This window comes from Bubalus kerabau, chromosome 2, assembly GCF_029407905.1.
Source record: "Bubalus kerabau isolate K-KA32 ecotype Philippines breed swamp buffalo chromosome 2, PCC_UOA_SB_1v2, whole genome shotgun sequence".
NCBI lineage: Eukaryota > Metazoa > Chordata > Mammalia > Artiodactyla > Bovidae > Bubalus > Bubalus kerabau.
This window is the reverse complement of record NC_073625.1, coordinates 161,297,274-161,323,881: the sequence shown is the minus strand read 5'-3', so window position 1 is coordinate 161,323,881 and position 26,608 is coordinate 161,297,274. Positions and strand designations below refer to the sequence as shown.

The following is a 26,608-nucleotide window of genomic DNA, read 5'->3' as shown; positions in this document are numbered from 1 at the left end:
CAGAATGGGAAACACCTGGTCAGCTTTAATTTCCCTGTGAATTAGGAAAGAAGAGTGCTTCTGGAGACAGGGGAGCAGGGACAGTGGAAAACAACAGGGTAATTTGTTGATTGTTTTGACTTGCCACTGTGACTATCTATCTATCCATCTGCCATACTGTGGGATCTTAATTCTCTGACCAGTGATCGAACCTGGGCTGTTGGCAGTGAAAGTGCAGAGTCCTTACTACTGGACCACCAGTGGAATTTCCCACCATTGTGTTTTATTATGACCATATAAATATTTGGTCAGAGAGGGCTTCAGGCCAGGTATTGACTGGGCATCTGAAACAGTAATTGTCTGCATGGTGGTGTGGTTTCTCCATTATGACTCAGGATCCTAAAATATTGGATTGTATTTATATTAGAATTTTGTAGGTACCGTGGGTAAGGTGTAAAGAAGAACTAGGTATGGAAGGGAAATGGCGATGCTAGCCAAAGCAACTAAAGAGAATAAGGAGGAGGAGGAGGGATGTGGTCTCACAGTCTGTAAAGCAACTGAGCCTGGCCAGGGAGGTGGGATGTTGTGAGCTGGTGAAGCAAGAAAAAACTAAGTCATGAGGGCTTCTGTGGGAGGAAGAACAGGGATGATGATGAAACATCTTAGCTCAGATTTCACCTAAAGGGCAAGGTGAGCATGCAGAGGACTCTCCAGATGAAACACTGAAAAACTCCCTCTGTCTCAACCCTGAAGATGTTAGAGTGAAGAAATTATTAACTACTAATTTTTCATCCCAATAGAAAACATTTTAAACAGGCTTATCTTCCAGCTGTTTCTGAAATATCATTAATATTTAGAATACTTAAAAAGAGTGGTCTATAGACATTTCTTATTATTTCTTTTTGTATTTTATATCATAAATATCCTTTTAGTTTGTCTATACTCTATTGTTGTTTTAGTTGATAAGTTGTGTCTGACTCTTTTGCGACTCTCTGGACAGTAATCCACCAGGGTCATCTGTCCATCAGATTTCACAGGCACGAATACTAGAGTAGATTGCCATTTCCTTCTTCAGGGGATCTTCCCAACCCAGGGATCAAACCCTTGTCTCTTGCTTTGGCAGGCAGATTCTTTACCACTGAGTCACCAGGGAAGCCTAAAAAGATGACATACCCATAGGCTATTAGACCTGTCAGAGAGAAGAGTATAGAAGCAATATTTGTTAGAAGTCAATCAAAGGTCCAACCTTGTGCTTTAAATATCTATCTTATTTTAATCTTTAGCAACACTGTGAGAAAGGTAGTATCCCTATTTGCTATTTAAGAATCTGAGTCTCAGAAAGATTAAGACTTTTACTTCTAGGTACACCTTTAGGCAAGGACTTTCCAGGTGGCACAGTGGTAAAGAATCTGCCTGCCAGTGAAGGAGACACAGGTTCAATCTCTGGGTGAGGAAGATCCCTTGTAGTAGGAAATGGCAACCCACTCGAGTATTCTTGCCTGGAGAATCCCAAGGACAGAGGAGCCTGGTGGGCTACAGTCCAGGGGACTGCAAAGAGTTGTAAACCACTGAGTGACTGAGCACCCATTTACTTACCCTGTTGAGAGATGATAATAAATTATCTACCCCCCCACACACAAAAACAGTGTTGCTAGAAAGCATGTTTAAATAACTCTTGTAAACCATGACATCTTTATAGAATCTTCCTGAAAGTAGGAAAGGGGAATGAGAAACCACCATGTGAATCCCAGTGAATGTTTACAGTTTGTAATTATAAACTGTAATCATAATTTATATTTCTGGTCATGATCAAAGGTAATAAAAGACTATTTGTTCTTTTAATCATGCAGAGAAAAACAATCCATTTCCAGTTACATCTCTGACTCTCAATGTTAATAGATGGTTGGAAATAAGGGAGAGGAAGCAATTTTGAGAACTAAATAACAGTAACTTTTTTGTTGGTACACTTGTGTGTCTGATACATTTTAGCCTAGAGTTATCTTATTTAATAAACCTCAAAAACTTTTAAAATTTTGAAAGAAATTTGTCAATACTTAAAGATAAGGGAAGGGCTTTATTTTCTTTCCAATCCTGTAAGGCCTTAGTATTAGCTGACTTTTCTATGTTAATAGACATACGGATCCTATAAACAAAACAAAATCTTGAACTTAATATTTGCTGAGATCAGCCAAGAAAATAAGACATCTAATTGCTCTGTCTTGAACCAGCTTAAATTATTTCATCTTTGAGGAAATACTAAGTTAAAGCATCTGCTTGGAAAGCTCATAAGATAATTTAGGGGGAGAAAAGGCTGGAGGGATCAGAGGAAGTGTTAATGACGTACCCTCTGAGATGGAGTTGGCAGTTGTGCAAGTCTATTGTAAGTCATAAGGCTAATGTATGTACACAACTCTATTAAGCTCTTCTCTCTGTGTCAGGCTCAGCATTTTCCCTTTCATTTTTCTATCTGGAAATACTATTAGTCAGCTAATGCACCTTGCTGCAAGGGGCAAGAAAGACTTCAGGGATTTGGGATGTGATGATGCCTTGGATCATTGCACAGATGAATTTTCTGTGCACTTTGCCTCAAGTAAAATGGCCTAACCCCCAAAGGTTAACTTTTGCTAAATATTATATTCAAACTTTTATTTCCAACTCAATATTTTAAATTATGATAATATCATTTTAATCATCTGTTTCTCTATTCAGGCTTCTCTGGTTTCTCAGACCGTAAAGAATCCACCTGCAATGTGGGAGACCTGGGTTCGATTCCTGGGCTGGGAAGATCCCCTGGAGAAGGGAACAGCAACCCACTCCAGTACTCTTGCCTGGAGAATCCCATGGACAGAGGAGCCTGGTGGGCTACAGTCCATGGGGTCACAAAGAGTCAGACAAAAGGAGAAGGAATAAAAATGAAACAAATGCAGGAAATCATATCAGTTAAAGGATGTCAGGAGAAATTTAAGAACCTTCTAAATAGTCATGTTTAATTACTTTAGATATATTTTGATTTACTAATATTTTGAAATAAAACATTTTTTTAAAATGGTACACTCTTTTTCTTAAACATTTTCTTTTCTAATTAGCCTCCAGTGTATGTATATGGTAACCACCTGAGCTAAACCTTGCTGGATGTCAGAACTATATTAAGAAAAAGGGAGCTGGGAGGGAGATTCAAGAGGGAGAGGACATACATATACCTATGGCTGATCGATATTGATATACGGCAGAAACCAACCCAATACTGTAAATTAAAATTAAAAATAAATTAATTAAAAATTAAAATAAATAAATTAAAAAAATAAATGGAAAAAAAAGATTTTTATTATTTTCTGCTTTCCTGATTCTTATCCTCTCACTGCCTTACATGCAAGTGTTACATAAACTTCACTATCTCAACATCACTCTTCAATTGATATATTTAAACACTTACATGGTAATCATTTTTTTTTTCTGGGAAAACCTATGTGTTCTGGAAAATTATGTTTTAAAACAAAACTTCCCAAAGTTTATTTTTTAGCCTTTGCTCTGTATGGTTGCCTGATAGCTAGCCTCCTAGCAGTTAGTTTTCTCCTGTTGGTCCTGATGCAAAATGTCAGGTTGTTTGCTGGGAGGAGGGCTGGGGAGTGGGGAATTCTAGAAATAAGTTTAAAGCCCCAGGATGTTCTTATTTTCTCCTATGTCATCTGTACTTCTTGAGACTTCCAGGTATAGACCCTCAGGAAAGAAGATCCAGACCTTCCTGAAGAAATTCTTGGTTTCTTTAATTCCCACCTTTCAGCCACCCTGAGCTCAGAAATTAACCCATTTTGTGCAGCCAGACTGTGCAATCTGATGCATAAATCATGAGATATAGTTTTATTAGAAGTGGTAAAGAGTTCCCTCACATTTTGAAATGCTTGCAAACAGGTCCTTCAGAGTTCAGAACATCATGAATTGTTGTTAAGTGAAAGGTTGGAGTGATTTTTAGCAGGCAGATATAATTTTACATGTCTCCATTTTATCACTATATCTTTGATGTTTCAAAATTCTTTGTTCCCTTTCCAAAAAATTCCTGGCATTTAGTAACATATTGATACCAAGCTACTTTCTACATTAAAGTATATTAGAGGCAGAACTGAAAGACATTTTACAAGCCAAGACACAGCCCAGGCCCTGGAGCCCTCTGTTACTCTTGTAACCACTGACAACATCGCTCAACCTGAAGCTGCTTGGAGTCAGCAGGGCTCCTCTGTTTTAAATGTTTGATGTTATCAGCTGCAACAGGGAAATCAAAAACAACTGAGTCCTCAGCTTTTGGAACATTAGAGTGGGAGGAACCATGTGTAGACTATTCTATGGAAATGTACATACCTCTAATTGCTATAAATCCAGATTCGTGTACCTGCAAATGTTTATCTCTAAAATTGTTTAAAATTCTTTCCCATCACTCTCTTCATGAAAGCAGAGACTGACCTGCTTACTACAGCTTCTGCCGCCTTCTGAAAATATTTTTGTGATGAAAGTTGACAAAAAACAGCGCAACAGCCCACATCTCTCGAAGCTAGCCCAGATGTCTGAAGGGAAAACACTCACAACTCTTAGGAAAATCAGTCTTTGTGCAGAGAGTGAGGCGAACAAGCAGGGTTTTACTAGGAGGAGTAAGTCAAGCCTTCGGCAAACCAGGTAAGAAAGTTACAAGAGAAGTTCAGTAACTCATTAGGACAAAATTTGGGCAGAACTACAGAAAGCACAGGGCTTTCCAGGTGACGGGAGTGGTAAAGAACCCACCTGCCAATGCAGGAGACATAAGACATGCAAGTCTGATCCCTGAGTCAGAAAGACCCCCTGGAGGAGGGCATGGCAATTCCACTCCAGTATTCTTGCTTGGAGAATCCATAGACAGAGGAGCCTGGCGGTCTGCAGTATGACTGAAGCAACTTAGCATTCACTCACAGAAGACACATAATTTTCTCTGGTGGCAGGGCTTTGGAGGAAGTGAATTGGCAGTTCAGATGACAACTTTGAAAGGAATACCAACCTGGGCTGTATAAGTAGGTTTTAATCCACAGAAATTTCTTGTAAATTGGACCCCCAAACCCACTTTTTTTGTTGTTGTTGAGAATGATTAGGAAAAGTGCCATTTCCTACCCATTTTTGTTTTGTTCTTTGAAATGATACTGGACTTATGCTGATCCCTTAGTCTGAAAATGTGGCTATCAGGAATGAAAGGCTATAATAGTCATCCCATATTACTTTTAATTTTGTATTAATGTCAAAGGAGATGAAAGAGAAAAATTTGCACTCATGCTGAAATTGCAAGTGGAAATGTATGAGTGATCCCCTGGATCTTTCTGTTTGATACTAAAAGCTGTATTTTCGCGGCAATGACCCATATGCTGCTAACCATAATTGGAATTAATTTAGTAAAGCATTTTGCTCTGAGTAAAATAGATATTTTCAACTTTTAAGAGTGTTTAACAGAAGAGGAAGAAAGAATCTAAATTCAGAAATAAGTTTTGATGTACTCTATTCCAAATACAGTTTTCTTCCTTTGCAACACATGTACTGTAATGTAAATAAGTCAAATGGGATTGGTATAGAAAGTGATGATGTCAGTATAACTTGAAAGCCCAGAAAGTTCTTATGTGATTTCCCCTCAGCATCCTAATGTTTTCTGCTGTAACAATAGCAAAATAAGGTCCATATAGTCAAGGCTATGATCTTTCCAGTAGTCTTGCACAGATATGAGAGCTGGGCAATAAAGAAGGCAGATCACTGAGGAATTTATGCCTTCAAACTGTGGTGCTGGAGAAGACTCTTGACAGTACCTTGGAAAGCAAGGAGATCAAATCAGTCAATCTTAAAGGAAATCAACCTTAATACTCCTCGGAAGGACTGTTGCTGAAGCTCAGTTCTTTGGCCACCTGATATGAACAGCTGACTCATCAGAAAAGACCCTGCTACTAGGAAAGACTGAAAGTAGAAGAAGAGAGTGACAGAGGATGAGATGGTTGTATGGCATCTCCAATTCATTGGACATGAACTTGGGAAATCCCTGGCAGATGGTAAGGGACAGAGAAGCCTGGCATGCTACATTTCATGGGGTCACAAAGAGTTGGACACGACTTGGCAACTGAACAACCACAGCAGCAACGGCAACAACAACAATAGCCAAGTGCAAAGTATCCTAAGGAAGTTGAATCTAGCAAACCATGGAAGACTGCAGTATAGTGCATGGTGTCCACTTATGCCATCTTCTCTTGAGGCTGATCCCGTGCAAGAGACAAAATGACAGGAAATGATCCACACATCAATCTAAATCTTTGCTGTAGTGCGTGCAAAGCCTCCATCTGCTTATCCACCTACAACTTCTGTTGGCAATTTGCTTGTCTACATAATTCAACAAACTTTCTTTGACTCTTCCATTAGTCTATCTTTTTTTCTATTTTAGGATAAAGTCCTATAATTATTATAGTACATACATATTTATAATAATTTTAACATTGAAAAAGCTGTGATCAATTGTTCTAAAGAAGGATTTGTGGTGGTTGTTGGCCATAGTACTCTGGCCATAAAGTATAATAGGTTTCTAGTAGTTTAGATTAACTCTCCTTTTTCCCTGTAAGCCTTGTAACTTTAGGTGTGCAATGTACTGATGGGATATTGTAAACTTTTCAGAAATGTATTATGAGCTATAGCAGATGCTTCTACCTCTAAATACACATTTTCATCAAAATGTAAAACATGAAAATAATGTTTTAACAGTGTCATGAATTGCCGACAAAAGTTCATATAGTCAAAGGTATGGTTTTTCCAGTAGTCATGTATGGATGTGAGAGTTGGACTGTAAAGAGGGTATTGAACACCAAAGAATTAATACTTTCAAATTGTGGTGCTGGAAAAGACTCTTGAGAGTCCCTTAGACAGCAAGGAGATAAAACTAGTCAATCCGAAAGGAAATCAACCCTGAATATTCATTGGAAGGACTGATGCTGACGCTGAAGCTCCAATACTTTGGTCACATGATGTGAAGAACTTACTCATTGGAAAAGACCCTGATGTTGGGAAAGATTAAAGGTAGGAGGAAAAGGGGATGACAGAGGATGAGATTGTTGGATGGCATAGTTGACTAATAGACATGAGTTTGAGCAAACTCTGGGAGATAGTGAAGGATAGGGAAGCCTGGTATGCCTCAGTCCATGGGGTCTCAAAGAACTGGACATGACTGAGTGACTGAACAACGACAATAGTGTCATATATTTGTAAAGGCATTTACAATCTTCAGACTGCTTCTGTGTGAAGAGTCTTTCAAAGCACAACAAAGGAAACTATAAGCAAGGTGAAAAGACAGCCTTCAGGATGGGAGAAAATAATAGCAAATGAAGCAACTGACAACTAATCTCAAAGATATACAAGCAACTCCTACAGCTCAATTCCAGAAAAATAAATGACCCAATCAAAAAATGGGCCAAAGAACTAAATAGACATTTCTCCAAAGAAGACATACAGATGGCTAATAAACACATGAAAAGATGCTCAACATCACTCATTATCAGAGAAATGCAAATCAAAACAACTATGAGGTACCATTTAACGCCAGTCAGAATGGCTGCGATCCTAAATTCTACAAGCAATAAATGCTGGAGAGGGTGTGGAGAAAAGGGAACCCTCTTACACTGTTGGTGGGAATGCAAACTAGTACAGCCACTATGGAGAACAGTGTGGAGATTCCTTAAAAAACTGGAAATAGAACTGCCTTATGATCCAGCAATCCCACTACTGGGCATACACACTGAGGAAACCAGAAGGGAAAGAGACATGTGTACCCCAGTGTTCATCACAGCACTGTTTATAATAGCCAGGACATGGAAGCAACCTAGAGGTCCATCAGCAGATGAATGGATAAGAAAGCTGTGGTACATATACACAATGGAGTATTACTCAGCCATTAAAAAGAATACATTTGAATCAGTTCTAATGAGGTGGATGAAACTGGAGCCTATTATACAGAGTGAAGTAAGCCAGAAAGAAAAACACCAATAGAGTATACTAACGCATATATATGGAATTTAGAAAGATGGTAACAATAACCCTGTGTACGAGACAGCAAAAGAGACACTGATGTATATAAAACAGTCTTTTGGACTCTGTGGGAGAGGGAGAGGGTGGGATGATTTGGGAGAATGGCATTGAAACATGTATAATATCATTTTTTAAAAAAATTTTATTTTATTTTTAAACTTTACAATATTGTATTGGTTTTGCCAAATATCAAAATGAATCCGCCACAGGTATACATGTGTTCCCCATCCTGAACCCTCCTCCCTCCTCCTTCCCCATACCATTCCTCTGGGTCATGTATAATATCATATATGAAACAAGTCGCCAGTCCAGGTTCGATGCACGATACTGGATGCTTGGGACTGGTGCACTGGGACGACCCAGAGGGATGGTATGGGGAGGGAGGAGGGAGGAGGGTTCAGGATGGGGAACATGTGTATACCTGTGGCTGATTCGTGTTGATATATGGCAAAACCAATACAATATTGTAAAGTTAAAAAAAAAAAAGTAGATTTACCTTCCTGATGTAATATAATCAGTAAATCTTAATTTTTAATTTGTGTGATATATTTGTAAAAATAAATAGAATTAATTGAGAAGTTGCAGCTAGTTGGCATAAGAATACAGATTCTGTATCAACACTTCCTGGATCAAATATCAGCTCTGCCATAACTTGTGCAGCTCATTTAACTTCTTTGTTCCTTAGTTTTCTTATTTGTAAAATGGAAGTATAATAATGTTTACCTCCTAGTGCTATTATAAGGATGAAATGTGTTGAAATACTTTATACTTAGTAATGTGTGTTGGTTGCTCAGTCGTGTCTGACTCTTTGTGCCCCATGGACTGTAGCCCGCCAGGCACCTCTATCCATGGAATGCTCCAGTTAAGAATACTGGAGTGGGTAGCCCTTCCCTTCTCCAGGGGATCTTCTCAACCCAGGAATCAAACCTAGGTCTCCTGCATTGCTGGTAGATTCTTTACCATCTAAGCCACCAGGGAACGTAATAATACTTAGTATTATTTTGCTTTAAAATACAACTAACTGATCAAATTGTCATACAATATTTATTTTATGAGAGGGTAGGCATTTCTTGAAAGTAGTATCTATGTCATATATCTGTTATATTCTCAGTGTATTAAAATAGGTAAGTTCCAATTAATACTGGTTAAGCTGGATTTAATTCTTTGATTTCTCTTTGTTTTTCTTTGACCGGAAAATTTGTTTGTGGATTAGGTTCCTCCAAAGATAATCACTTTTCTTCCTGTGTAATCTATACTATTTAAAAATATTTTAAATTTTAATTCATTTTAGAATTTTTTATCTTATCATTGAAATAAAGAAGAACAACAAATAAGTATCAAATGGTGAATTAGCAGAGGGAAAAAAGCTGAAAGATCTGAAGGCTAACAGCAGTAAGATTTTTGGATATAAAAGTTTTAGGACCAAAGAAACAACAGTCTGAACTTTTATAGGTAGCTAAAATGTCATAGTCGACAAATGCTTTTTAGTCAAACACTGCTGGATGCTGAGGAATCAGGAAAAACAGGCCCCTTTTCTGAAAAGCTTAGGATACTACAAGAGGGATGAGACACCTATATGATACCTGAAACATAACACAGGATCATAAATTTGAATATGAATATACAATAGATAACTCACCAGATTGGGTTCTGATCTTCCGTCTCTCCAAGCAACCTCATCTATAAAAAAGAGGTAGTTAGCTTAAAGTTCCTTCAAACTGTGAAAATCCAGAATTTAATGTCTGTTAATAGATCCTTTAATTTGTGTGCTTTGAAATTCAACAGGCTTCACAATCAACAGGCATTGTCTCATATTTCTCATCAAGTTATCTTTTCTCAGTTCAGATCAGTTCAGTCGCTCAGTCCTGTCCGACTATTTGTGACCCCATGAATTGCAGCACCCCAGGCCTCCCTGTACATCACCAACTCCCAGAGTTTACTCAAACTCATGTCCATTGAGTCGGTAATGCCATCCAGACATCTCATCCTCTGTTGTTCCTTTCTCCTCCTGCTCCCAATCCCTCCCAGCATCAGAGTCTTTTCTAATGAGTCAACTCTGCATGAGGTGGCCAAAGTATTGGAATTTCAGCTTTACCATCAGTCCTTGCAATAAACACCCAGAACTGATCTCCTTTAGAATAGACTGGTTGGATCTCCTTGCATTCCAAGGGACTCTCAAGAGTCTTCTTGAACACCACAGTTCAAAAGCTTCAATTTTTCGGCGTTCAGCTTTCTTCACAGTCCAACTCTCACATCCATACATGACCACTGGGAAAACAATAGCCTTGACTAGACGGATCTTTGTTGACAAAGTAATGTCTCTGCTTTTTAATATGCTGTCTAGGTTGGTCATAACTTTCCTTCCAAGGAGGAAGCGTCTTTTAATTTCATGGCTGCAATCACCATCTGCAGTGATTTTGGAGCCCAGAAAAATAAAGTCTGACACTGTTTCCACTGTTTCCCCATCTATTTCCCATGAAGTGATGGGACCGGATGCCATGATCTTCGTCTTCTGAATGTTGAGCTTTAAGCCAACTTTTTCACTCTTTTCTTTCACTTTCATTAAGAGGCTTTTTAGTTCCTCTTCACTTTCTGCCATAATGGTGGTGTCATCTGCATATCTGAGGTTATTGATATTTCTTCCGGCAATCTTGATTCCAGCTTGTGCTTCTTCCAGCCCAGCATTTCTCATGATGTACTCTGCATAGAAGTTAAATAAGCAGGGTGACAATATACAGCCTTGATGTACTCTTCTTCCTATTTGGAACCAGTCTGTTCCATGTCCAGTTCTAACTGTTGCTTCCTGACCTGCATATAGGTTTCTCAGGAAGCAGGTCAGGTGGTCTGGTATTCCCATCTCTTTCAGAATTTTCCACAGTTGATTGTGATCCACACAGTCAAAGGCTTTGGCATAGTCAATAAAGCAGAAATAGATGTTTTTTCTGGAACTCTCTTGCTTTTACCATGATCAAGCGGATGTTGGCAATTTGATCTTTGGTTCCTCTGTCTTTTATAAAACCATTTGAACATCTGGAAGTTCATGGTTCACATATTGCTGAAACCTGGCTTGGAGAATTCTGAGCATTACTTTACTAGCGTGTGAGATGAGTGCAATTGTGCAGTAGTTTGAGCATTCTTTGTCATTGCCTTTCTTTGGGATTGGAATGAAAACTGACCTTTTCCAGTCCTGAGGCCACTGCTGAGTTTTCCAAATTTGCTGGCATATTGAGTGCAACACTTTCACAGCATCATCTTTCAGGATTTGAAATAGCTCCACTGGAATTCCATCACCTCCACTAGCTTTGTTCGTAGTGATGCTTTCTAAGGCCCACTTGCCTTCACATTCCAGGATGTCTGGCTCTAGGTGAGTGATCACATCATCGTGATTATCTTGGTTGTGAAGATCTATTTTGTACAGTTCTTCTATGTATTCTTGCCATCTCTTCTTAATATCTTCTGCTTCTGTTATGTCCATACCATTTCTGTCCTTTATCGAGCCCATCTTTGCATGAAATGTTCCCTTGGTATCTCTAATTTTCTTGAAGAGATCTCTAGTCTTTCCCATTCTGTTGTTTTCTTCTATTTCTTTGCATTGATCACCGAGGAAGGCTTTCTTATCTCTCCTTGCTATTCTTTGGAACTCTGCATTCAGATGCTTGTATCTTTCCTTTTCTCCTTTGCTTTTCCCTTCTCTTCTTTTCATAGCTATTTGTAAAGCCTCCCCAGACAGCCATTTTTCCCTTTTGCATTTCTTTTCCATGGGGATGGTCTTGATCCCTGTCTCCTGTACAATGTCACGAACCTCATTCCATAGTTCATCAGGCACTCTATCTATCAGATCTAGTCCCTTAAATCTATCTCTCAGTTCCACTGTATAATCATAAAGAATTTGATTTAGGTCATACCTGAATGGTCTAGTGGTTTTCCCTACTTTCTTCAATTTAAGTCTGAATTTGGCAATAAGGAGTTCATGATCTGAGCCACAGATCAGATTTTCTAGTCATCAAATATTAAAAGACTATAATGGATTTGTCAGCAAGTAGATTAGTAACATTCAAGGTAATGGTAGTAGCATTAGATGTCATTACAAAACTTTACAGAGGGAATTGGCAATATATTCTAGATAAGACATCTTAGTTTACTTCTCTGTAGATTAGTAAAACATTATTTCTCCCTGTTAGTCATGGAATGCAACCATATTCCCATTCCATATTAAGGTGAAAATTATGAATTAATACTTTCATATTAATATTTAAGTAGATCACTTCATTCATTATCTCCAAATATATTTCTAAACTGGTTTATGGTTTCTGTTCTTATTTTTTATAGAGAATGGTATCTCTTACAGATTCAACATTTCACCCCTCCTGGTGATAATTGAACAATTCTGTAAATATATTTTAAAAGCATTGATCTGTACACTTGAAAACAGGTGGATTTTATGGTATACAAATTACAGTAAGTGTGTTTAAAAAATAATAAAGCTGAAGTATACCTAAGAGCCATAAAATTCATCTCTATTTACATACCAGAGATGCTTAAAATTTTCACAAGGGCCAAAGTCCTATAATCAGCAGTCTTGGAAAATCTGGGGACTGCTCTGTATGCTCAGTTGTTTCAGTTATGTCTGATTCTTTTCAACTCTGTGGACTGTAGCCTGCCAGGATCCTCTGTCCTTGGGATTCTCCAGGCAAAAATACTGGAGTGGATTGCTAGGTCCTCCTGCAGGGGATCTTCCCGACCCAAGGATCAAACATGCGTCTCCTGCTTTGGTGGGCAGATTCTTTACCACTGATCCATCAGGGAAGCCCTCTTCTATGAATTATTTATCTCTATATTACAGAGATTCTTTATAAAGTAATTTCTAAATAATGCTTAATTAAAAACAAAACCAAACAGGTCAATTAATACATTCAGTTCAGTTCAGTTCAGTCGCTCAGTCATGTCGGACTCTTTGCGACCCCATGAATGGCAGCAGGCCAGGCCTCCCTGTCCATCACCAACTCTCGGAGTTTACCCAGACTCACGTCCATTGAGTCAGTGATCCCATCCAGCCATCTCATCCTCTGTCATCCCCTTTTCTTCCTGCCCCCAATCCCTCCCAGCATCAGAGTCTTTTCCAATGAGTCAACTCTTCGCATGAGGTGGCCAAAGTACTGAAGTTTCAGCTTTACCATCAGTCCTTCCAAAGAATACCCAGGGCTGATCTCCTTTAGAATGGACTGGTTGAATCTCCTTGCAGTCCAAGGGACTCTCAAGAGTCTTCTCCAACACCACAGTTCAAAAGCATCAATTCTTCAGCGCTCAGCTTTCTTCATAGTCCAACTCTCACATCCATACATGACCACAGGAAAAACCATAGCCTTGACTAGACGGACCTTTGTTGGCAAAGTAATGTCTCTGCTTTTGAATATGCTATCTAGGTGGGTCATAACTTTTCTTCCAAGGAGTAAGCGTCTTTTAATTTCATGGCTGCAGTCACCATCTGCAGTGATTAAATAGCTGTGAAAAGAAGAGAAGCGAAAAGCAAAGGAGAAAAGGAAAGATATAAGCATCTGAATGCAGAGTTCCAAAGAATAACAAGGAAAGATAAGAAAGCCTTCCTCAGCGATCAATGCAAAGAAATAGAAGAAAACAACAGAATGGGGAAGACTAGGGATCTCTTCAAGAAAATCAGAGATATCAAGGGAACATTTCATGCAAGGATAGGCTCGATAAAGGAAAGGAATGGTATGGACCTAACAGAGCAGAAGATATTAAGAAGAGGTGGCAAGAATACACAGAAGAACTGTACAAAAAAGATCTTCACGACCAACATAATCACGATGATGTGATCACTCACCTAGAGCCAGACATCCTGGAATGTGAAGTCAAGTGGGCCTTAGGAAGCATCACTACAAACAAAGTTAGTGGAGATGATGGAATTCCAGTGGAGCTATTTTAAATCCTGAAAGATGATGCTGTGAAAATGCTGTACTCAATATGCCAGCTAATTTGGAAAACTCAGCAGTGGCCTCAGGACTGGAAAAGGTCAGTTTTCATTCCAATTAATACATTAGGTTTTTTAAATTTTCTCACTGCATGATACAGAATTTGTTCTTTTGAAATTATAAACGTTTTGGACATAAAAGCCTAAATCTTCATTTGCTTTCAATTTAAAAAAAGCTAGAATGTAGACCACAATTTTAGATATTATTTCCTTTTTGCTTCATGTCCCAAGAAGCGCATTGAATTATATGTCTTTTAATCCCAGCTCTGCTACCAACAAATAGGGTGACCTTAAAAATGTTTCATAAATTGTAATCTTTCCTACCCATAAAATTACAATAATAAAGGTAAAGATTCTTCACTAATTTGTTAGGAATACTAAATGAGTCAATACATGTTAAGTCCTTTTGAAGAGTGCCTCTTAGATAGGAAACATTCACTAAACATACATTATTACTGCATTTTACTTACGAAAAGGTGAATTATTTTCTGAACTCTTTTGTGCATGAGAACTCTATTAGGAACCATTTAATTCTGGTGTTCTGCTCATTTTAGAAATGTGTGAAGTAAAAGTTAGATACATCTGATTCTAACCAGACACGAAAATGTAGGCTATGTTCTTTTAATGGGCAAAACTGCACATTGAAACTGGAATAACTTTGTCTAATAGCTTTTATTATATGATGTGTGAAATGACTTGCTACAGTGGGAATCTCGTGGGCATTACTTAGCATGGTATAGTTCCCTCCCTCTTCTTTGCAGCACTGTGAGGTTGGTGGTGTTGTCTATAACTTTACAACTAAAGACTTGTGAAGGCAGGAACTTCCCAGGTGGCTTAGCACTAAAAATCTGCCTGCCAATGCAGGAGATACAGGAGAAGGGGGATTCTATCCCTGGGTGGGGGAGACCCCCTGGAGGAGGGCATCACAACCCACTCCAGTGTTCATGCCTGGAGAATCCCATGGACAGAGGAGCTTTGCAGGCTACAGTATATGGGGTCGCAAAACAGTCAGACACGACTGAGCAACTGAGCACCCATGGCGGTGGCCAGAGTATGGACAGTGGTGGGAGGATGAACTGTGTCCTTAAGGAGGCCTATTATGTGTGGGGTAATGTGCTAGGCATATTATTTTTAAATTTTTACTTACCTATTTATTTTTTGGCTGTGCTGGGTCTTAGTGGCTGCATGCAGGCTTTCTCTGTTTGTGGCAAGCGGTGCTACTTTCTAATTGTGGTATGCTGACTTCTCATTGCAATGGCTTCTCTTGTTGCAGAGTATGGGCTCTAGAGCACAGGCTCAGTAGCTGTGGTGCACAGGCTTAGGGTCTGTGCAGCATGTGAGATCTTCTCAAAACAGGGATTGAACCCATGTCCATCAGCAGGCAGATTCTTTACCACTGGGTCACCTGGGAAGTTTCTATGGTTGAAGAAACTATAGATGAAGATATTGGCTCAGTCAGGAAGCTAGAAAACAGAGACAGGGCTCAGCTGCCAAAGCATCTCCTGCTTTCCTCACAACCCTGTCTTTTCCAGATACCAGGCACACAATTAGATACGTTGAAACAGTTAGTTCTTTACTGTTTGAGATAAGTTGCAAGGTAAGTCTTCCTTTGGTGGCTTAGAATCTGGTAAAGAATCTGCCTGAAATGCAGGAGATCTGGGTTCGATCCCTGGGTTGGGAAGATCCCTTGGAGGAGGAAATGGCAACCTACTCCAGTATTCTTGCCTGGATAGTCTCAGGGACAGAGGAACCTAGTGGGCTATAGTCCATGGGGTAGCAAAGAATCAGACATGACTGAATGATTAACACTTTGACCAATCCTAACTTCCTTCCAGGAAGACTTATTGTGACATCTGGGTACAGCCTGTGTCTCTTCTTTCTTAATTTTGAAAACTTCCCTTCATCCTAGATTTATAGTTCATTTTAATGGAGTTCTCTGCAGCCCACATTTTCCTGTTTAAATTTTTCCTCTGACAAGTAATAGTGTATAAATGTAATAACAGGTATTAGTTGTGACAACTGCATTGAAATGGTTTTTATGACATAATTACTTCTAAATTATTTTTTGGTAGTGTTTGGATTTGCAGCTTAATATTATATAATTTATATAAGGAATTAGATTTGTCTGTGATTACAAAAACAGTTAAGGCAATGGGACACATAAGAAAATGATCAAATTGTTCAATTTTAAAAGGATAAATTAATTTATATATATAATTATATATCCTTTATACATTTAAAGAGGATAAATTAATAGAGCCAGAATAGGTTTTCCCCCCCTGCCACAAAATACTGTTTTAATCAAGGTCCTTCCTAATCCAAGAATTATCAATAACATCCAATCACGTTAAAGTGCAAGCCATTTATATTGTCTTCCAGTTATTCTTGTGCTTCTCCAGCCATATCTCCCATAGCCTCTCTCAACAACTTTCTGTACAACCCACTGTCTGTCAAAAGACCTGGTACATTTCCACCTCTTTCATTTCACACACTGTTTTATTTCATTGCCATATCCCACATTTGTCTCTGACTATGTGCCTCTTACTCCTCCTTCAAACCTCACCTCCTTCATGAAAAGCCTTCTTGCTGTTTTTTCCTCTGAACTCCTACATACTTACTGTAGCTACTACTTACATGATGCTGTGCTCTGCTGTGCTATGTAGCTTTAGTTGTGTCCAACACTTTGTGGCCCTATAGACTGTAGCCTGCCAGGCTCCTCTGTCCATGGGATTTTCTAGGCAAGAATACTGGAGTGGAATTAGAGATTAATAGTAAATCTTGCCATTTATAGAAAGGGAAAATGAAACCCAGAAAAGTTAAGTGATATGACATGACAACTTTCTGACTGAGCTCATTTAAAATGAGTTTCAGTTTAACTGAGCAAGCAGGTATTGAATGCCTGTGATGTGGAAAGCATGAGGCTAAGACCTTCTGGGATGCCAAATGAATAAGATCATGTATACCTTTGAAATATGAATTATATACTTTTGGAACAAGGCATGCTATACTTAAAATTAAAATAAAAGAATAAAAGTTATTGTCTGATACTTCTAGCTCTAGATATGACTCTAAAGGACAGTTTGCAGACATCAGGAAAAGATTGATGTCAACACTTAGGAAAGATTTCAATTTGAGTCAATTTGTCAACACGATTGAGAAGTTCATGTCTCAATCTGAATGATTTGTTCATTCAAATCAGTAGAATGAATAGATTATGCTTATAATGTGAGTGGGCCTCATCTACTAGTGCTGTGCTTAGACGTGTCTGACTCTTTGTGACCCCATGGACAGTAGCCTGCCAGGCTTCTCTGTCCATGGGGATTCTCCAGGCAAGAATACTGGAGTGAGTTGCCATGCCCTCCTCCAGGGGATCTTCCCAATTCAGGGATTGAACCCAGGTCTTCTGAATTGCAGGCAGATTCTTTACCATCTGAGCCACCAGGGAAGACCTCATCTACTAGTTGAAGCCCTTTAATAGAAAAGATTGATGTCCCCTGAAGAAGGGAGAATTCTGAGTATAGTCCGCCTTTGAACTCAAACTGTAGCATCCAACCTTTCCTGTGTCTCCAACCTTCCAGCCTACCCTGTAGATTTTGGACGTTCTAGCCTCCACAATTGCATGAGCGAATTCCCTCAAATTAATCTCTCTCTGTCTCTCTCTCTCACACACACCCCCCTTCCATACATCCTTTTGATTGTTTCTCTGGAGAACTCTGACTAATACAGCAAAGGTTCTTTTCAGATCTAGCTGCTGGTGATTCATGTATAAAATGGAATTTCTCCTTCAAATCTGTGGTTCAACCATGTTTGTACACAAATCTTTGTCTGTGTTAGTTTGTATCCTTGAAGTGAAATCACTGCATCAAGAGATATGAACATTTTCAAGATCCTTGATACTTATTTCGATCCTATAAAATAGCATGGGGCTTTGTGGCCTGCTCCTTGCATTTATAATTTTTGAATTTGAATAGTATAGAAGAAATAATTATAGAATGTTTTCAATTTGCATAATCTCATTTATTTTACTTCTCTTTCTTCTCTGTGAGATTCCCCCAACCTTTCATTCTATGCTTTCATGTATAAAGTTGGCAGTAATACTAGTCTGTGGATATCAATTTTTTTCCCCCATAGGCCTTAATCTTCTTGCTTGTTGTGGAAAAGAAACCACAGTCAAAAGCCATTCATATGAGAAATTAGTAGCTCCTAAAATACTGCTGGAGCAAAAAGGAATGTTCCAGTCTGTAAGATAGCATACCCTTGCAAAAAGTTTAATTCATTTCTCCTGAACACTGTATTTTCATTTTTACTGAACACTGACCTGAATGTGCCATGCACATTCTCTCTGCATTTCTATTATTAAAGTTTGGATTCATTTAATCCTCATTAATTTATTCAGCAAATACTTACTTAGTTTATTTGTGGGCACTCTTCAGGCACTGAGGATAAAGCATGAACAAAATAGACTTTTCTCTGCTTTGTGGAGCATACATTCTAGAGGAAAGAGGAGAATGCTACAGCTAAACAGACCAAACTTTTTAAAACTTCAGTCCAAAAAATTAAAAAAATAATATGAATGTATACAGAATATTTGGAATTACAAAATAGGGATGACTAACAGCCCATTTTTGTTCTCTTATTTTGCCTTAGTTACAGGGACCATGGAAACATTTATATTTGAGACAAATGGCGATTGGAGGGACCTAGATGACACTCTGGATCCCCTAGTCTTCTCTTGACTAGCATGGCCTTCCAGAAGGCCAGAAGACCAGCCCTAAGATGCCACAAGTAAGCATTTTGGACACAAAGCTTTTAAGGGAGATTTTAGTGCATTTTGTTTTAAATTACAAAACTGAATTATGTTCACTGTGTTTTTGTTGTTCAGTTACTAAGTCATATCCAGCTCTCTGCAACCTCATGGACTGCAGCATGCCAGGCTTCCCTGTCCGTCACCATCTCTGGGAATTTGCTCAAATTCATGTTCATTATAAAAATTTCATAAGATAGAGACTCAGTAAGAAAGAAAAATTGACAGTCTAGCTCACCATTGAAAGAGAGCTGCTGCTAACACTTTAATATATTAAAATAGAGTAAACAAAATATGTACATATAAATGTCCATATTTTAAAAATCAGGCTTGTGTTATACATAGTATTCTGTAGCTTCTGTTTTTACTTAAAACTATGTTACAGAACTTTTTTCTATCTTGAAATATTTTCCCAGAACATGATATTGAATGGATATAAAAGTGCTCTAACGGACATAACCCATGTGCTATCGTTGGACATTTAAACTGTTTATCTCGTCACAGCATCTCTGATCATTTCCTCAAGATAAATTCATAGAAGTAAAAGCGTTGGGTCAAAATGAAGGCACATTTTTATTATTCATGATCCTAATGAACAGACTATACTAATTTATACTCCTGCCAGCAATGTATGCAAACACCAAAGAAGTTATATTTATTTTTTAAAGCCAACTAAGTTTGGACAGGTAAGATGAACAGGCTAATCAGAGCTATGCATTCCCACGGGTCTCCCACAGTGGGACTCATTGTCTTTGGACAAGGCTGTCTGTTCAGGTAAGAACTGGTTGTATTCATTGTCTTTAAGTCCATGTTCTGGTGAAGCAGATTGGTTGTTGAGTGGGCTGTGTGTGGTATTTTACAAGATTTAGGCCTTCTTCCAGCTCTGGCCTGTGCTGACTCGGTCGGCCAAATCCTTTTCTTGGCACGAAACTGCCAGAGTCAGAGACTCTTTGCTGGCTTCTGTGTTACATGTATGTAAAGCTTAGAAACCTCTATTTCTTTTTGGAGTTTCTCTTTTGTTCCGGGCATCAGAGAAGTGATAGTTTCCTGTTCTGTGGAGGCTCTGGCAGCCTTTCAGTCTTCCCAGAGGGACAGGTCATTTCCCTACTTACAACACTCCAGTGACTCTCTGTGCTATTTAAAACAAAGTAAATTTCCCTGTGGTGGAAAACATTCCACCAATGACATCTCTGACTCTTGCTCAGTATCCTCCAGCCCCACAGATCCCTCTTCAGCCCCTTCATTTTTTCAAGGGCATTCTGACCTCACAGTCTTTGTACTTGCAATTCTTTATCACTCTTTTCTCATATCTTTACTTCGGGGTTATACTCTTTCTGATATAAATATCTAAAAATAGTTCCCCTCCATTATTGCACTCATCACTCTCTGTATACACTTTTTTTTAAGAATTCTCGGTATTCAGCATTATTTGAAATCACCTTTTTTTTTTTTTTTTTTCTTGTTTATTATCTGTCTCCTCTTGCTGGAATACAAACTCCTTGAGGGTCTCCTGTGGCTTGTTCATTGTCAAATCTCTCTATGCTTGGCACTGAGCTAAACAGAATAAATACACATTGAGTGAATGAAGGAAAGAAGGAGTAAAAGAGATGAATTGCTTCTGGGTGGGTAAGACAATCCACTTTCCCCTCATTGCACTCACATTGACATGGCAAATTTACCCTTTAGTGAGATATATGCATTCAGTCTCTTGTCCTGCTTCTAGCAGAGTAACATTCAAATGTTCATTAAAAATATCTCAGTCTCATGTGTCTAATGTCTTCAATTCTTTATGTTGAGGTGAAAGGTCAGACATTAGGAGTCTTACCCTTACTAATAGAGGTAATTTTTGGATAATCTTGGGCAAAGTTAGAGTTGTCCCCGATCCCAATACTGATCTGATAATGTGTTTAAGGAGCTAAATTCATACACAGTTTTCTTAGCTATTTAATTCTTTTTATTTTTTCATGAAAAAATCTTTACATTAATTATGATTTGGGGGTCTCAGTTCGCTTACTATTTACCTAATTTACTCTCCAATTTAAAAAATAAGGTTAAGAAAATATAATACACTTAAGGTCCTAAGGAAGTTGTTTGGCACATGACAAGGTTCCAAAACAGATTAATTCTCTCTTCAGGAGTATTTCTGTCTCTGTCTCTTTCTCAATCTTATTTTTTTTCCTAAAAAGATGAAGAATGAAAAAACCTAAAATTGTGTTGGAATGGTGTATGGAGAGAGGAAGTTAATATTCTTCTTTCAATTATCTCTTTATTAAATAATTTATTACCTTTGTTTCCAGTATTTTCTCTTTCAAAGTTTGATAAATTGGGAAACTCATATGCACAACAGTTGGAGAATAGTTAAGAAGTATGTATTTATATACTATCTGGGTTCTGCTTGCTAATCACAATGTGATTTGGTAAACACTTGGAATACCGATTATTGTTGTTAAACAAGAGATTTCAACTTGGTGGCTCCTGAATATAATGGTGTCAAGGAAAACATAGTTGACTAATCAGTTCAGTTCAGTCACTCGGTCGTGTCCGACTCTTCTCGACCCCATGAATCGCAGCATGCCAGGCCTCCCTGTCCATCACCAGCTCCCGGAGTTCACCCAGACTCACATCCATCAAGTCAGTGATGCCATCCAGCCATCTCATCTTCTGTTGTCCCCTTCTTCTCCTGCCCCCAATCCCTCCCAGCATCAGAGTCTTTTCCAATGAGTTGACTTATAAACTCAGGTTATTTTACATACATTCAAAAAGTCTTATTTCAGATTCTCTCAAAAACAATCGGAGAAGGCAATGGCACCCCACTCCAGTACTTTTGCCTGGAAAATCCCATGGATGGAGGAACCTGGAAGGCTGCAGTCCATGGGGTCGCTGAGGGTCAGACATGACTGAGCAACTTCACTTTCACTTTTCACTTTCATGCATTGGAGAAGGAAATGGCAACCCACTCCAGTGTTCTTGCCTGGAGAATCCCAGGGACAGGAAGCCTGGTGGGTTGCCGTCTATGGGGTCACACAGAGTCAGACACAACTGAAGTGACTCAGCAGCAGCAGCAAAAACTAATAATCAGGAACTCTGGCAACATTGACCCACAGTTCTGAATGACAATATTTGGCTAGAGATGAATAGTGCCAGATTTGTCTATCTAGGGTGTGTGGTTGGCTGTCATACTCATTTTCATTTGACTTTGCTCATTTATGTCACATTCTTGGCTCTGAAGATGTCAGAGCCTGCCTCTCTTGGATGACATGATCTCCTAAGTGTCTTCATCCCTGATGCCCCCCAACACCTACTCATCTGCCCCCAGCTTTACTTCTTTCTGGCTCCATCTCACTCCCATGAGAAAGATACAGCTGTTCTGTGCCTTGTGCACCAGAATCTGTCAATACCATGGGTGAGGGCTGTGGTTTGTCTTTGCTCTGTGTCCAAGTTGAGGTGAGAAGCTTGAGAGAAAAAAAGAGGGAAGGGAGATACAAAGACTTGAGAGGAAATGATAGAGAAAGGAAATTAACTAGCATTTGGCTTTTCTCCCTCATCTGTCCGACCAAGTTCATGTTGACTCTGTCTGTATTTAATTTATAATGTGCCACTCATTTATAATAGGGTTCAACAGTCTGAGTCCCCCTCCAATTTTGGCTGTGTTAGGTACTGGAGAATGAGTAATAGCCTTATTATTAAAAAGAAATAAAAAGGAAGCCAAAATTATAGTCATGTATTTTTTCAAGAAAATCATTTTAGTGTGTGTTGAGAAAAGCGAAATTTCAGACATATTTGAAAGGGATGATTACGAATCAAAAGGTGGATCATATTTTAAAACCAAATGGGAATAATGACTTTGGGAACTGGAGAGACTGGGGAGAAAACCGACAAGGACGCATTAAGCTGCTCTTCAGTAGCAGCGTGGATGTGGTCATGGCAAATGAGGACAATGTCTGAAAGAAAGGAAATGAAGGTCTTATCGTAGAAGCCAAAAATATTTCATTTTTGTTTTCCTCCAAATTATTATTATCAGCTGTGACTGATGATGAAGGGCCACTTAACATTCTCTTCAAAGAATAATCATCAACCACTTCTCTGGCCCGATCTCCCGTGGACTAACATGACAAAGACAGAATTCTGCCCTAGTTCTTAAAAGAACAGGAAAACACTGATGTCATCCGTTTGTTTAATTCTAGAAAATCTTTCCCTGAAGTCTGTTTTTGCACTGCCAAACTAGGAAGGGATGTCTGGGGGAGTAATTAAAGGCTTTAAACATGAAAGAATGAGAAATTCTTATTGCAGCCTGGGGACTCAGTGAAAATAATGGGAACCAAGGGATGCTGAGATGGGCAAGCCAACGTCAGTGTGAAAACATGTCAGCATCATTGAGTTGTTTGAAGTTGGTGCCGATGAGAATTGGCAGCTTCAATTTACCTTTCACAATCTATGCTGGCAAATCAGTATTTGAAACAAGATGGTCAGAGGCAGAGTAATGTCAGCACAAGAGAACAGATTCCTTGAGGGCTTGGGTAGCTTCCTGTTGATTACAGGTTGGTGTAGATAATGCACTTAAATCTTTCCTTAGAACGTCTACATTTAGAGCAGCTAGAGTTACTGTGGGCTTCCCTGGTTGCTCAGTGGTAAAGAATGTGCCTGCCAATGCAGGAGATGCAGCTACAATCCCTGGGTGGGGAAGATCCCCTGGAGAAGGGAAATGGCAACCCACTCCAGTATTGTTGCCTGGGAAATCCCATGGACAGAGGAGCCTGGCAGGCTACAATCCATGGGGCCATACTGTTATGACCTGAATGTAAACTGTATTTTAAAAATATGATTCTATAATGCTTATTTGAAGTACATATATATGAAAATTCTCAGGTGATTTAAGCTGGACATAATCAAAACTGAAGTCATTATTTGTTTTTCCCCTACTTCATTGGTTCATTCCCCACCTCCCCATCTCCTTTACTGGTCCTTCCTCTCTTTATAACCCAAATACATATGCTTGATTCAGAGACTTCTTCCTTCTGAGGTGAAAGCACTGAGGTTCATGATTTTAATAATGTATATACTGTGACTTCTACATTCATAACTGCAGTGTCAACCCAACCCCTGAGTTCTTGATTTATACATTCAACTGCTTACCTGAATTCTTCACTTTTCTATATATCATCTTTTCAATATCTAATAGATACCTCAAAGATTACAAATTAGCGCACTGTTGAATGTAAACTCAGTGAAATTAGAGACTTTGTCTAAAAGTGGTAGGTATATAGTAAAAGCATGCCAAATATTTGTTGAATGTACTATAAGTGATTGTCCTAATTTATCCCCAAGTCTGCATTTTATCCTGTGCCTTTTTTTATTTTAATCAAATGTATTGTTATCCATCCAGCTGGCAAAGGTAGAAAACTTGGTCTTTCTCATTCTTCCTATGTCTTACCTTCCACATCAAATCAGTCCTTAAATCCTCTGAATTATCCCTGAGAAAATTATCTGTAATCCATTTCTTTCTATTATAACTGTTACTATAAATTATCTTCTCTAACCGAAGTATTTCTTACTTCTACTGTATAGTCATAAGGGATTTGATTTAGGTCATACTTGAATGGTCTAGTGGTTTTCTCCACTTTCTTCAATTTAAGTCTGAATTTGGAAATAAGAAGTTCATGATCAGAGCTGCACTCAGCTCCCAGTCTTATTTTTGCTGACTGTATAGAGCTTCTCCATCTTTGGCTGCAAAGAATATAATCAATCTGATTTTGGTGTCGACCATCTCATGATGTCCATATGTAGAGTCTTCTCTTGTGTTGTTGGAAGAGGGTGTTTGCTATGACCAGTGCATTCTCTTGGCAGAACTCTATTAGCCTTGGCCCTGCTTCATTCTGTACTTCAAGGCCAAATTTGCCTGTTACTCCAGGTATTTCTTGACTTCCTACTTTTGCATTCTAGTCCCTTATAATGAAAAGGATATCTTTTTGGGAGTGTTAGTTCTAGAAGGTCTTGTAGGTTTTCATAGAACTGTTCAACTTCAGCTTCTTCAGCGTTACTGGTCGGGGCATAGACTTGGATTACCTTGATATTGAATGGTTTGCCTTGGAAATGAATGGAGATCATTCTGTCATTTTTGAGATTGCATCCAAGTACTGCATTTCAGACTCTTTTGTTGACTATTATGGCTACTCCAGTTCTTCTAAGGGATTCCTGCCCACAGTAGTAGATATAATGGTCATCTGAGGTAAATTCACCCATTCCAGTCCATCTTAGGTCGCTGATTCCTAGAATGTCGATGTTCACTCTTTCCATTTCCTGTTTGACCACTTCCAATTTGCCTCGATTCATGGACCTGACATTCCAGGTTCCTATGCAATATTGCGCTTTACAGCATTGGACCTTGCTTCTCTCACCAGTCCCATCCACAACTGGGTGTTGCTTTTGCTTTGGTTCCATCCCTTCATTCTTTCTGGAGTTATTTCTCCACTGATCTTCAGTAGCATATTGGGCACCTACCAACCTGGGGAGTTCCTGTTTCAGTGTCCTATCTTTTTGCTTTTTCATACTGTTCATGGGGTTCTCAAGGCAAGAATACTGAAATATTCTTCTCCAGTGCCATTCCCTTCTCCAGTGGACCTCATTCTGTCAGAATATGTCATCCCTTATGACTATATAGTGGAAGTAAAAAATAGATTTAAGGGACTAGATCTGATAGAAAGAGTGCCTGATGAACTATGGATGAAGGTTTGTGACATTGTACAGGAGACAGGAATCAAGACCATCCCCAAGAAAAAGAAATGCAAAAAAGCAAAATGGCTATCTCAGGAGGCCTTACAAATAGCTGTGAAAGAAGGGAAGTGAAAAGCAAAGGAGAATAGGAAAGATATACCCATTTGAATGCAGAGTTCTAAAGAGTAGGAAGGAGAGATAAGAAAGCCTTCCTCAGTGACCAATGCAAAGAAATAGAGGAAAACAATAGAATGGGAAAGACTAGAAATCTCTTCAAGAAAATTAGAGATACCAAGGGAACATTTCATGCAACGATGGGCTCGATAAAGGACAGAAATGGTATGGACATAACAGAAGCAGAAGATTAAATTAAGGAGAGGTGGCAAGAATACACAGAAGAACTGTACAAAAAAGATCTTCACAACCCAGATAATCATGATGGTGTGATCACTCACCTAGAACCAGACATCCTGGAATGTGAAGTCAAGTGGGCCTTAGGAAGCATCACTATGAACAAAGCTAGTGGAGGTGATGGAATTCCAGTTGAGGTATTTCAAATCCTGAAAGATGATGCTGTGAAAGTGCTGCACTCAATATGCCAGCAAATTTGGAAAACTCAGCAGTGGCCACAGGACTGGGAAAGGTCAGTTTTCATTCCAATTGCAAAGAAAGGCAATGCCAAAGAATGGTCAAACTACCACACAATTGCACTCATCTCACACGCTAGTAAAGTCATACTTAAAATTCTCCAAGCCAGGCTTCAGCAATACATGAACCATGAACTTCCAGATGTTCAAGCTGGTTTTAGGAAAGGCAGAGGAACAAGAGATCAAATTGCCAACATCTGCTGGATCATCAAAAAAGCAAGAGAGTTCCAGAAAAATATCTATTTCTGCTTTATTGACTATGCCAAAGCCTTTGACTGTGTGGACCACAATAAACTGTGGAAAATTCTGAAAGAGATGGGAATACCAGACTACCTGACCTGCCTCTTGAGAAATCTATATGCAGGTCAGGAAGCAACAGTTAGAACTGGACGTGGAAAAACAGACTGGTTCCAA

General features: G+C 38.9%; 1 long non-coding RNA gene across 1 annotated transcript in view; it reads left to right on the top strand.

The window, feature by feature from the left end:
- The window catches only part of LOC129644018 (uncharacterized), a 165,015-nt gene that overhangs the window by 119,467 nt on the left and 18,940 nt on the right, over positions 1 to 26,608 (top strand). The window contains exon 2 of the long non-coding RNA XR_008710702.1: positions 18,680 to 18,817. This is a non-coding gene — a long non-coding RNA (uncharacterized LOC129644018). The remainder of the gene's footprint in view (positions 1 to 18,679; positions 18,818 to 26,608) is intronic.